This window comes from Ranitomeya variabilis, chromosome 4, assembly GCF_051348905.1.
Source record: "Ranitomeya variabilis isolate aRanVar5 chromosome 4, aRanVar5.hap1, whole genome shotgun sequence".
Classification (NCBI taxonomy): domain Eukaryota; kingdom Metazoa; phylum Chordata; class Amphibia; order Anura; family Dendrobatidae; genus Ranitomeya; species Ranitomeya variabilis.
In genome coordinates this window covers 284506118-284519428 of record NC_135235.1, presented here as the reverse complement: position 1 = coordinate 284519428, position 13311 = coordinate 284506118, and the positions used below count along the sequence as shown (strand labels likewise).

General features: G+C 41.1%; 1 protein-coding gene across 1 annotated transcript in view; it reads left to right on the top strand.

Moving 5' to 3' along the window:
- Window positions 1–7564: 7564 nt before the first annotated feature.
- The window catches only part of PLCH2 (phospholipase C eta 2), a 694774-nt gene continuing 689027 nt past the window's right edge, over window positions 7565–13311 (top strand). Inside the window, exon 1 of the mRNA XM_077250076.1 lies at window positions 7565–7678. The gene's annotated coding sequence lies outside the window, so the exon portion shown is untranslated. The remainder of the gene's footprint in view (window positions 7679–13311) is intronic.

Sequence of the window (13311 nt, the reverse complement as noted above, 5' to 3'; positions counted from 1 at the left end):
AGTAGTTTTCCCCCACATATGGGGTATCGGCGTACTCAGGAGAAATTGCACAACAAATTTCGGGGTCCATTTTCTCCTGTTACCCTTGTGAAAATAAAAAAAAATTGAGGGCTAAAAGTACATTTTTGAGGGAAAAATATGAGTTTTTATTTTCACGGCTCTTCATTATAAACTTCTGTGAAGCACCTTGGGGTTCAAAGTGCTCCCCACACATCTAGTCTAGTTTCCAAAATGGGGTCACTTATGGGGGATTTCCACTGTTTCAACACGTCAGGAGCTCTCCAAACGCAACATGCGTCCACTCTCGATTCCAGACATTTTTGTGCTCAAAAAGTCAAACATTGCTCCTTCCGTTCCAAGCACTGCTGTGCACCCAAACAGTAGTTTTCCCCTACATATGAGGTATCAGCATACTCAGGAGAAATTGCACAACAATATTTAGGGTACATTTTTTCCTGGTATCCTTGCGAAAAAAAGAATTTTGGGGCTCAAGTAACATTTTTGTAAAAAAAGTAAAATGTCAATTTTTTCCTTCCACATTGCTTTAGTTGCTTTGAAGCACCTGAAGGGCTAATAAACTTCTTGAATGTGGGTTGAGGACTTTGAGAAGTTCAGTTCTTAGAATTGTGTCATTGTTGAGTATTTTCTGTCACATAGCTCCCCAAGTCACTTAAAATGTGAGGTGGTCCCTAAAAAATGGTTTTGTAAATTTTGTTGGAAAAATGAGAAATCACTGGTCAACTTTTAACCCTTATAACGTCCTAGCAAAAAAAATATGTTTCAAAAATTGTGCTGATGTAAGGTAGACATGTAGGAAATGTTATTTAGGAACTATTTTGTGTGACATAACTCTCTGGTTTAAAAGCATAAAAATTGAAAGTTAGAAAATTTCGAAATGTTTGCCAAATTTCCTGTATTTTTACAAATAAACTCAATTTGTATCGAACAAATTTTACCACTGCAATAAAGCGCAATATGTCACAAAAAAACTATCTCAGAATCAGTGGGATCTGCATTTTTTTCAAAAACCAAGCTCTTTGACAAAACAGGAAAAAAAAAAAAAAGCTGTGTGCATGAGATTTCTGAAATCTACTGGTACTGTGATACGCAGCTGAAAATTTGCATTAAAAAAGTCGCAAAAACGCAACGTGTGAACATATCCTAAGGGATTAAAATACCCAATTTGCTGCGCGTTTTTGGGGAAATAAATAAAATAGTTTTATTTTCTAAAAATGCTGAAAATACATTTGTTGCATTTTTTGCAGCTTTTTTCATTTTCTCTTTGCTTTAAATGGGTGAAAAAAAGCGCTGAAAGAATCGATGGTGCAGATTTAAAAAACAACGCATTTCTCAAATTCAGGCAGGAAAAAAGAAAACCAAGCGTGTGCACGATATTATTGAAATCTCAAAACTTTTGCCGCTAATGTAAAAAGCAGATTTTAATTTGCATAAAAAAGCAGTAAAAAAATGCCGCAAAAGCACTACATATGAACATAGATTTAGCATATGTGCACATGTCAGGAATCTTTGCAGAAATTTCCTGACAAAAACTGGACTTTTTCCACAGGGAATCCGCATGCGTTTTTCTCACGTTTTACTCTTGTTTTTTTGTGCATTTATTGCACGTTTTTTGTGCGGATTTTTCGCGTTTTTTTCCGGATCTTCCCAATGCATTAAATAGCGGGAAATCCGCCAAAAATCCGCAAAATTAATGAACATGCTGCGTTTTTTTCCCACGATGCATTTTTATCACGGAAAAAAAAAGCAACGTGCACAAAAATTGCGGAATGCATTAAAAATGATGGGATGCTTTTTGCTGCAGAAAACTGCTGAAAAAACACGCGAAAAATCCGGAACGTGTGCACATAGCCTTAGTATTTTATAATTGAATTTGTGCATTTTTTTGTCCCCTTTTCAGACACAAACGGTTTGCAACATATAATAAATATGATGCAAACCCAGGTCTTTTATGCACATGGCGCCGGCATTCTTGCTCATTTTACTTGATAAATCTGTCCCATTCTTCTCTTCTGTGTATAATAGAAAAGCTGATGAAAGGAGAATACCAGACAAGTCCTATATGATCTTACATTCCTCTGCAAATGAGCTCTCTCACTGCACAAAAGAATCTATTTTGCAAATACCACCTAGATAGGTAGCTGCTACCTTAGGGTATGAGCTCACAGTTTCGTTTTTAGTGGGTATGCTAAAAAAAAACATGAAAAATTACTACAAAAAATGCTCTAAACACCATATATTTCTATTGTAAAACCACTTTTTTTCATACGTTCAGTTTTTGATATTTTTTTTCTCTGCTTCAGGTTATGAAAAACATTTGGATGGGAAAAAGAAAGTGCTTGCCACGTCTTTGAAGCTGCTTCTGATGGAATCCACTCCAAGCTCGTCACTATTCAATTTGAAGGCTACCAAAAAAAGGAAAAAAAAGCTTTTCCAAAAAGGGTTCAGGAAAATTGTAAACTCATCCAAAAACTCTGCGAAGAACAAGCATGTTCTGAGGAGGTTTCCACTGGAAAATGTGTTGTTGTTTTTTTGACCGCCTGAAAAAACCTCTGTGTGTACATGGCCCTAGAAGTCAGTGTTCGACTTTTTAACGAGCTTTGAAACACAACCTTGGATTAAAGAGAATCTGTCAGTAGTATCAAGCTCCTTAAGCCGTCTATATGGGCATGTAGGTCAGAGGAAGCTGAATAAAATGAGACCTTGATATCTGCGATCCGATGTCTTATTCCAGAGAAATCCAGGTTTTTCTTAATATATAAATGAGCTGTTAAGATCTATGGGCCGGACATAGATCTCCCCGAGAATCTGCCTCCAGTACATTTTGGGGGCAATACCAGTGTGAGACATGTAATCAGGGTTGTCAATCTACTAGAAAAAAAAAATTGAACACCTGGACTCAAATTCACCGATGGCCTAATATTTTAACGGACATTTGACACGACCTCTAAGAACACGCCCCCTAAAGACCAGAATGGGAGTACTCTGCAACAAAGAAAGGAAGAATCTCAGAGGATGAAAATCATATCTTATTTCATGACTCTGTTGTTGGGTGTCCCAGGACCAGGGGCTCCTTCCCTGTCCCTAATGCTAGAGGCTCCCTAGCTTGCCCTGTTCCCTGGATTACTTCTGATGGTGAAGATGCCGAGACCACGTTCCTTGCCTTAGTTCCTGAATTCGCCCTCAGTCTGTACCCTTCCCCCACCCTGGGAAGAGGAGAGTAGTAGTGCACCATAATACACCAACCAGACTAACAAGGTAGTATGAACAGGGATAACGAAAAAATACCAAACATACAAATATACTCACACATATAACAGAGGAATGCATTGGGGCGTGGAGGATGGGGTGAAACCAAAGTAGGAGAAAAAAGGGAATTATCACATACCCAAAACCTAGCAATAGTCTCAGATAAATTCACCATATGCCTTCTCCAATAATAACCAACAACCACCAGCCATGCAACATAAGCTACTCTGACAATGAGTGCTTGCCAGGGCCCAGATTATATAGGAGATGGGAGTGGCTAACAGTGAACAGCTGGGAGCCTTAATGCAGGAAAGCTCCAATAGCTCTCAACTGAGCAGATTAACCACTGCACTGCCAAAAGAAACTTACACCATTTGATATAAAGATGGAGTGCTTCTAATCAGTGCAGGAGTAGGAGAAATCAGATGCTGCCGTCTTCTGGATTCTCTCTGTCACAGTAAACCCGAGTCACCTCACTTATCTGTGATCCATAGATAACCAATATACAAAGCTGATCAAATGTTTAAAATGCTAAAACAGAGGTAAGAGTCCATCAATAAATAGGAACATAAAGCACAATTATAAAACACAAAGAACAACAGAAAAACACACCAGATAGTCCTCCATACAGTAGAATGGCCCCACATAGTTTTCCATACAGTATAATGGTCCCATATAATGCTCCACACAGTACAATGGTCCCCATATAATGCTCCATACAGAATAATAGGCCCCATATAAAGCTCCATACAGAATAATAAGCCTCATATAATGCTGCATATATAATAATGGGCCCCATATAAAGCTCCATACAGAATAATAAGCCTTATATAATGCTGCATGTATAATAATGGGCCCCATATAATGCTCCATACAGTATAATAGGCCTCATTTAATGCTGCATACAGAATAATGGCCCCATGTATTGTTACATACAGTATAATGGCCACATAAAATGCTCCATTCATTAAAAAAAAAAAAGACTCAAACACTCACCTGTCCCCATTCCCCACTGCCAATGCTTGAGCCTCCAGTGTCCGCTGCTCCAGTCGGCTCAGTGTCTTAGCTCTCTGTGACGTCTCAGTGCAGAGTGGGTGCTGTAGTTACATCAGCGCGACCTCTGCACTGAGACGTCACAGAGAGTCAGTAAACACTGAGCAGACTGGAGCAGCGGACCCTATAGCACTGGCAGTGGGGAACGGGGAGAGGTGAGGCTACAGTTTAAGAGGTGAGGTGGCCTGTGTCAGCGCAAGCATCGCCCCCCCCCTGACTACCTGTAGTGCGCCGAGTCCCACCAGGCTTCCACGTGACCTCTCCTGCGTTATTTTATTGGGGCCAAGCGAGAGGTATGAGAAGTTGTCCAAGTAGTGGACAACTTCGCTAAGGTTTTTTGTTTGGTTTGCACATGCACTTTATTATACGTATATCTTTACTTACTGATGATTTCTGCAGGATTTTTTGATGATTGCTGTTTAGCTACAATCATGAATCCATTTGCACTTTACTAATATAGTTTGTATCTTAGTCCTTACAATATATTGATTTATCTTTTGCACCCCAGGCTCCTAATAAATCTATATATCTATAGCATTTCAGCACAAGCACATGACAACTTGCACTTTGTCTTTCTTTGGTTTGATTGGCCTGAATTTCTATTGCATTATTTTGTATGTTCTATTATGTGTATTCCCTCATTTCGAATATTTTGATAAATATTTATATTTCATCATTTGTATCAACCTCAGCAGCTTTTTACACTTTCTACATACCAAATAATGTAACACTGGCTATGATTAGAGATGAGCGAATTTCTCAATATTCGGTTCAGGTTACGATCGCCGTATTTGCCTAAAGTAGCCGAATGCCAACTTTGGTGCTACTTTCTTTTTTTTTTATCCCTTCTTTGATATGTTGCACCCCTTAGAATTTTGACAGCCTCTGTGACCCCCTGCCACACTTTTAGACGGGGCACCTTGTTATGCTCCTTAGCATTTAGGATGGACGATGTGCAGATCATATCCTGCTGTGACGTCTCTAATCATTGTCCTCCATGCTGATGCCTCCTGTCATTTACTCCTCTCCACACCTTGTACAGGTTACTTAATGGGCCAGATTATGCTGCAGGCACTAAGGCAATAAATATTCACACTGACAGAAGGAGGCTACTCTTTTAACTGTTGCATGTCCAAAATCAGCTCCTAATATTCCTACCCATGTCCGTTCAATACGCAGGTAACGAGAGGGTCTAATAAAAAATATATTAGGGTGCTTTGTAAACCAGATCTATCACCAGATTTTCACAAACAAAATTTTATATATTGTTAAATAGATCTCTTGGACCTGATGAGACTGATGTATTCACTTTGAAAAATCGATGGCTGGATTTTCCTGATATTAAAATTAGCATTTTACGGTTGCAGCTATAGAGTGATAGACTCATGAGTCCAACTATATTCAGTCTCTGCCCATCCATCTATCCAGCCTGACTGACAGCTGCAGCTTGTACCGAGCAGTGTGAGATCTGAGCAGCAGCGGGGAGGAGGGACACTGGGGAGATATCAGTCAGGATAGGTGGGATGAGATTGAGTTAAAAGTTCATGAAGGATTTTACAGCCTTTGTGATACGGATTTCCAAAGTAAATACAGCAGCCTCATCTGGTCTACGAGATCGGTGTAACAATGTATACAGTTTGTTTTGTGAAATCTGAGGACAGATGCACTTTAAAGGAACACTGCATGCAAAGGCCCTAGGGCACTAAGTATAATTTGGTGACGACTGCTAGAAAACTAAAGGAAAAATCTCAGTATCCTCCAGGAGTGGACACACCATTGGTGCAACTTATTTACATAATTTACTTCGGAGATATATTTAAAAAAAAAGAAAAAAATTGCCAAAAAATTCCAGCTGCACCCCGTCAACATAAAAAGACAACAAATGTAACAACCAGCCTGCGACAATGCATACATTGCTTACTAAACAAACTTTTTACACTTGTTGCAAAAGTTGATAAAACACAGAATAAGCCGACGCGGACACATGCAGACGAGCACGTTCTACCTACCGGGTCACATTTTCACCCATGTTCGGTTCTTGTGTCCGTTTTTACAGTCAGAGTTTTATCAGCTTTTATTGTGGATGAAACAAATTTTCTCCAACTTCTCCTATCGAACAAACATAAAGTCATGCAGAGGAGCGTGTAAATCGGATGGGTGCGCTCAGATGTTTCTCAGCAAACTGAACCAAGTTCTTCAGTTTGGCTGCTCAGATTCATGATTTTTTTCTCGTTACAATTGTCTGTGACAAAAAATTGCTGCACGCACGGCCTACACCCGAGTCTGAGATGAGACTCAGACATTCAAGGTTATAGGGGCCAGAAAACAAAATCAGATCCTATATGGACGACTAGAGCGGCATCTGATTATTATGGATAGGTTTCATATGAACCTCGGAAACTGTATGTGATGATGAACGTGATTGAATGTAGTTATATGGAAACAGATGGCACATGGACGTAAAACGGACACACGGATGTCACATGGATGTCACTCGGATGTTACACGAATGTGAAAAACAGACACGTGGATGGCCCATGGATGTATCTCGGATGAAAATCTGATGAATTATTTCTTTTTCAAACTGTCTGAGTTTTCTGGATGAAACTCGGATGATTTTTCATACGCTCATCTGCAGGCGCTCCAAAGTTGAGTGCTGTCTGATTTTTTTCATGTACCCATAGATTTTCATCTATTAGTTTAATCCGTGATTTGGATCAAAATCGGACACGACTCTGTGATTTTGTGCTTGTGAGGAGCCGCATAGACTGTAATGAGTGCGCGAGCAATCTGCGAAAAACACGGATACAACTGCTACACGAAAAACTGACGTCTGAATGAGCCCTGACTATAACTCCCGGCTGCAGCGGCTACAAAGGCGCTCTAAAGACGGAAGCGATGAGCTGGAAGATAACAATTCCATGTGAACGTTAACCCCGACTACTACTACTACTACTACTACTACCACTACTACCACAACTACCCCCAGTCTGCCTTTTAGCTGCAAAGAATAAACTCATTTTTTACAGTCAGGTTGTAGAAGAAGTGAAATATTAGGGCTGAAATATATTTCAGCAGCTTCCAACCTGAAGAACAGGTTTCCGATCTGGATAAAAAGGGCTTGCTCACAGCAGATCGTAACGTCCTCTTTATTCCAGATTCTCCTCCTCCTTTGAACTTGCTGTTGCCCTGGAGCTCACTTGTTTGAATAGGGACTGAATTACTGAGCTGAGCTCAGTGTGGGCAGGGAGGCTCCAAAGAAACTTTGTTTTCCTCCAGCGCCTTACTGGGAATATATCAAGTTGGGATTTACCATGAAGAAGGAGACTTCCTAGCCGGAGCCTATGGAGAATTAAAGGTTGGTTCACTATGTTGCATTCTTTCTCCCATCTTTATTAGTCCCTGTGCATGAAGGACGTCTGTAGTCTTTAGTCCCAGGACCTAATTCTGTTGTTCTGTACATTACTTTTGCATTTCATTGGTGACCGGATTTTGGCATTGAGTCTGGGGTGCACCCTGTGACACACAGAGGCGTGGAGGAGATTTCATTCCTTTTATTTGCTATTTCTGTTTTTTTGTTTTTTTTTCAAAGTCACAAACGCTCAGAAAAAGTTTCCCGGCATTGAGCTCTGCTTGTAATTGGCCGTGAGATCAGCAAGTACATAGGAGAAGGCCCTCGTTAGGTGCCGGAGATATGACAAAGGTGGTCATAGACAAAATAATGCTGATGGAGTGATTGAATCTTAGGGTGCTTTCTCACTATGTTTGCAATATTCTCTTGGCATATAATTGCATCCATTGGGCGTATGTGTCAGGAAATCCTCCCAGCATAGCACTGCGACAAACAAGGATAACTCAGGAGAATTCATCCCTAAGTTGGAGCAAAAATGATCAGGTTTGATGGATAGAAGTAATAAACATCAGCTAGAGGTCATTTAGACACTTTTTTTCTCGTACTTGAATAAAAGGTCCGTTTTTCAGCAGTGTGCCAGATCAGATTTTGTTGGGAGTTTGGTCAGTGTGCCAGATCAGATTTTGATCGGAATTTGGTCAGTGTGCTGCATCAGATATTGTTGGGAGTTTGGTCAGTGTGCCGGATCAGAGATTGATGGGCGTTTGGTCAGTGTGCTGGATCAGATTTTGATGGGAGTTTGGTCAGTGTGCCGGATCACATTTTGATCGGGGTTTGGTCAGTGTGCCAGATCAGATTTTGTTGGGAGTTTGGTCAGTGTGCCAGATCACATTTTGATCGTAGTTTGGTCAGTGTGCCGGATCATATTTTGATCGGTTTGGTCAGTGTGCTGGATCAGATTTTATTGGAATTTGGGAAGTTTGTCATTTTTTTAGTATCAGTGGTTATTTTTTTGTTTTCTGAAGGTTCTCCAATGGACAGCACTAGGATCTAACCAGGAGGCCATCAGTGTGCTGTCCAGGGATTTTCATTTTTCATGGGCCCATAGAATTGTATTGAGGAGTTTGATAAAAAATTGACCTATCTCTGTTTTCTTTTTGGTGGACACTCAGTGCCCCCAAAAACACGGACATATGAACAGACACATAGACTATAATGGGTATGTGTTCTAACTGTGGAAAAAAAATGGATAGAACTCATATGAGAAAAACTGACATCTGAATAAGGCCTCACGCACAGCCATATTTGGCTCCGTAACAGCTTGATTGTACACAGAGCTGTAATATGGCACCAATCACAGTCTATAGGCGAAACTGTGCCTCTATAGGTCTGTGATCTTATACAAAGACACCACTGCCAAGCTGCACGTGTTATTATTTAGGCCTCATTTGGCCATTGGATGTAAGTTTAACTTGTGTAGATGTATATAGAGGTTCACAGAGGTGTTATGACTCCAGACTATTGCAATATTAACTCCACATGCGGCTCTTACACAATCTGCTGTGTGCGAAATAGAGAGGACGAGATCTGACTCTGTGCACTGGATCTGTCTCTGTGTGAATGGCGTCATGGTGGCAGATGTGATCGATCATAAAGGGATTGTCTCAATTTTTTTATTCAGTATCACTTATTATTAGCGATAGAGTTATGCTCTGCACAGCAACAGGTAGTTAGCAGAGGGAGACAATGTTAATAGTTGGGACTAGCCCAGAATGAGAGGGGCTAAAGTGAAGGGACAGAGACAACTTCCTGTTACAAAGTTAAGCTAGAGCGGACCTTTGGTCTGAGTAGTAAGCAGAGTTGCATGACATGGGTGTCCCTGACATATGTGGAGACTGAGGCAGGGGATAGCGTGATCCTGAGTAAAGAGAGACGTGACCGTGATGTATGGGAGACGGGTCCTGGGAGAGGACAATTAGCAGTACGGCCCCGAGTTTATAGCTCAGAAATGTAATGGGTCAAGACAGAACAAGCAATCTGAGCCCTGGGCGAGAGTTCCAAGATGTCATCAAGCAGAGAAGCTAGGTACCGGCCATATTGGCAAACTAGTTCTCTAAAGAGGGAAGAAGATGCGGAAGCGCGGGTTGAGAATAGGAATCTCACTAACTGGACTGCAGTATTGAGCCTGGCTGTGGTGAAGGCACGTGAACCAGTGGAGATAGAGACCAAGTGAATTAACAGAAAGGAACTGAGACTGTGTGTGAAAAAGCTTCTTATTGTGATGGAAACGTTCACTGCGCTGTGTACTCACTATCTGTTGTACAGAATCCCCACAAAGTTATCGTTCAGTAAAGATGATCTCCATCATTGAAGTCCTTAACATCTTGTCCTGGCCAACTCATGTCATTGATAACATGCAAGTGAAGTCCACACACACATGCCAGGACCCCACTTTCATGTAACGTGCCGGGGTATTGGACACAAGTTCCTCGCCCATGACTACTGCCCCGCGTCATGTTGCAGATGTGCTGCTAGTCTGAACTGAGCGCCATCTCAGGCTGCTTTATCCTGGGAAAAGTGCGGGGGGCACTGAAGTTGGCCGATCCTCTAAAACATAGAGTCTACTAGCAACTTAAGCGCTTTACCTATGTAATCGGCAGCGTGTTTGGTGTTTTGGCACTGTAGAAATCCCTCTGCTCTTGAGAATGGAGAGGATTTTTAATAAGAAGTAAATTGCGAAGTTCCCTCTTTATAGAAGCACTTTGCTATTGATATCACATGAGAATTTTCAATAACCCCTTTAAAAAGCAGTGTGTAAAACCCCCCATACAGTAGCTGTACCTAGGCCTCAAACATGTGTCGCCGCCTGACTAAATAATTGTGTGTATTGTATATCCACCGTTACGTGTGTAACTTTTCAGCTGTATTGTTTCCATACTGTTATGCTGCTTCTTGTTATTTTTAGAGCGTGACTGCAGCACGGCGGCTCCTACATGGCTGTCAGTCCCCTGTTACAGGCAAATCACTGATATTCCACAACTGCACTTAGATACATTGAATAAGTGGCATCTCATTGTCACATTGCTATGGCGGCAATAGCCCTCCTGTATCACCTACATGAATAATGGAGCAAATTTCAGTGTGCGTTTCTTTCCAATTTTTAATATTATTTTCATTGCATGTGGAACTATGGGGGACTGGCTGCTGCATCCAAGCAGACCTTGAATATATACTATAAAGGGGTTGTCCAGGTTTGTGGTTCAAGTCTGCAGTCACTCTACAGTCAGGATTCTCTGGTGCCGGTGCTCGGATCAGGCGGTCACGGGATTTGAACACTTTATGACTAGACTTGTCCAGCCTCACCCAATTCACTTGTATTGAGAGAGATCACGCACGTCTAGTCGGCATGTGGCCGCATCTATGAAAATCACATATTTGTGGTCATGTCCCCGCCAGCTCCTGGCATCGGAGAATCCTGACTGCTCGCACACTGCCCACTGAGAGGAATTACAAGTCTGCAGTCAGGATTCTCTGGTGCTGGCACTGGGATGAGGTGGTCCCCTGATTTGCACAGTTTCAGCCACATTACGACTAGACGTGTCTGGTCTCGATCAATTCACTTGTATTGAGAGACATCGCGCATGTCTAGTCGGCATGTGACCGCGTAAATGAAAATCACATACTTGTGGTGACGTGCCTGCCAGCTCCTGACATCCTAGAATCCTGACAGCTCCCCCACTGCCTGCTAGAAGGATTTACAAGTCTGCCATCACATAGAGCGACGGTACACTTGACCCCAAGTCTCGACAACCCATTTAATGCCTAGAAATTAGAGTTGGTTGTCTGTGGCCACCAGACCAGAGCCGAGAAAACCTCCTTCTACCAGCAGACATCCCTTTTCTGAATAGTAGGTCCAGCACAACACAAGCAGGCTTAATAATACGAAGAGATATCGGAGATGCCACAGGTAGAAGGTGGTCTGCATGGCTCTGGTCCGCGACCATGGACCATTGTGGTTACTTGACTAGGGTCCTCAACTAGGAATGTTAAAAAAAAAGATATGTAGTTACACAAAAATTTCTTTAAGGCAATTAATACTGAAAACAATCATGGAAGATTAGTTGTTGGATCCTATTTATTTTTCTAGGAATCCTAATTTTGCCAAGTGTTTAGTCCTCACCTCTTCTGTTATGGTCAATTTTCAACAAGTTTTGTATGACCTGATTTTTTTTCCCTTGAGTTCAATGAATGACAGATTAAAAATACAGATGGACGCCCATCCAATCATTTATAGTGTTATTTAGATGTGTACCGAGCTTTACTTGGATATGGATTCATTTCTCATGACCACAACATGCATTTTTCAGGTGGTTTCCTTCTGCATCGTTATGATGCATGGTATGTATTACTAACGGCTTGCTCAACTTATTGTCGTTGAGTTTACTTTGGTCTTTTTCCTATGATCACACTCCACGAATCTGTACAAATTAAAGTATTTATGAAACGTAGCTACTCTTTATAATTATCATGCAGCCATTCTCATATTTGTCGCAGTATGCTACAGAAGGTTTCGTAATTACCGGTGGTTGATCCCAGCTGCTTATATTAGTATGATCCCACACTTCTACAAAGCTAAGGCTTTACTCACGCCATGATTAGTCACACAGTGGAAGGGATACAATTAGGAAAGAAAAGAATACATATTCAGACATACCGTACTGTACTCCTAGACGTCTATGGGACAGAAGCGCCCAGCACCCTCGGAGATTTGTGTGCTCAGATAACTTTGACCAAGGTTTCAGATCTTAATTAGTCTGGTAGGGTTATGACTTTTTCACTATTATAGTCAGGAAAGGACAGCTTTATGATCCTAAACACACGTCAAAATTCACAATAGACGACCTTAAAAGGCGCAAGCTGAAGGTTTTACAATGGCCCTCACAGTCCCCTGATCTGAACATCATTGAAAATCTGTGGCTACACCTCAAAATAGCAGTGCATGCAAGATGACCCAGGAATCTCACTGAACTGGAAGAATCGAAGAAAATCCCTCAAACAAGAATTGAAAGACTCTTGTCTGGCTACAAAAAGAGTTTACAAACTGCAATACTTTCAAAAGGGGTCGCTACTAGGTACTAACCATGCGGGGCGCCCAATCGTTTGCATCGGCCCATTTTTCTTTTTGCAATTTTTAAAATGTCAAAGATGAAAACGTGCATTTATATATTTAGCAAAATATGAAGAAAATGGGTCATCTTTAACGTTATGCCTTTAGAGATCATTTCATTTTCAACTTGCTTAACTGTTCACAATAACAGTAATTTTGACTATGTCAATTCTGACATAGTTTTTTGGGGAATTGTTTCTGTTTTATGGTATGAATGACCCTGCAATACTGTATGATTCTCCTTATCAATAGATTGCAGCGATACCCAACATGTCCAGTTTCTTTTTATTATTTTACTGGTGAAAAAAATGTCACAAAGACTCACAAGTATTTTGCAAAAAATGTTTTTGGTGTTGCATTGCCATTTTTTGAAACCTGTAATTTTTCGACCGATGGAGCTGAGTGAAGGCTTATTTTTTACAGGGTGCAGCAATATTTTTATTGATCCCATTTTGAGATGGATGTGACTTTT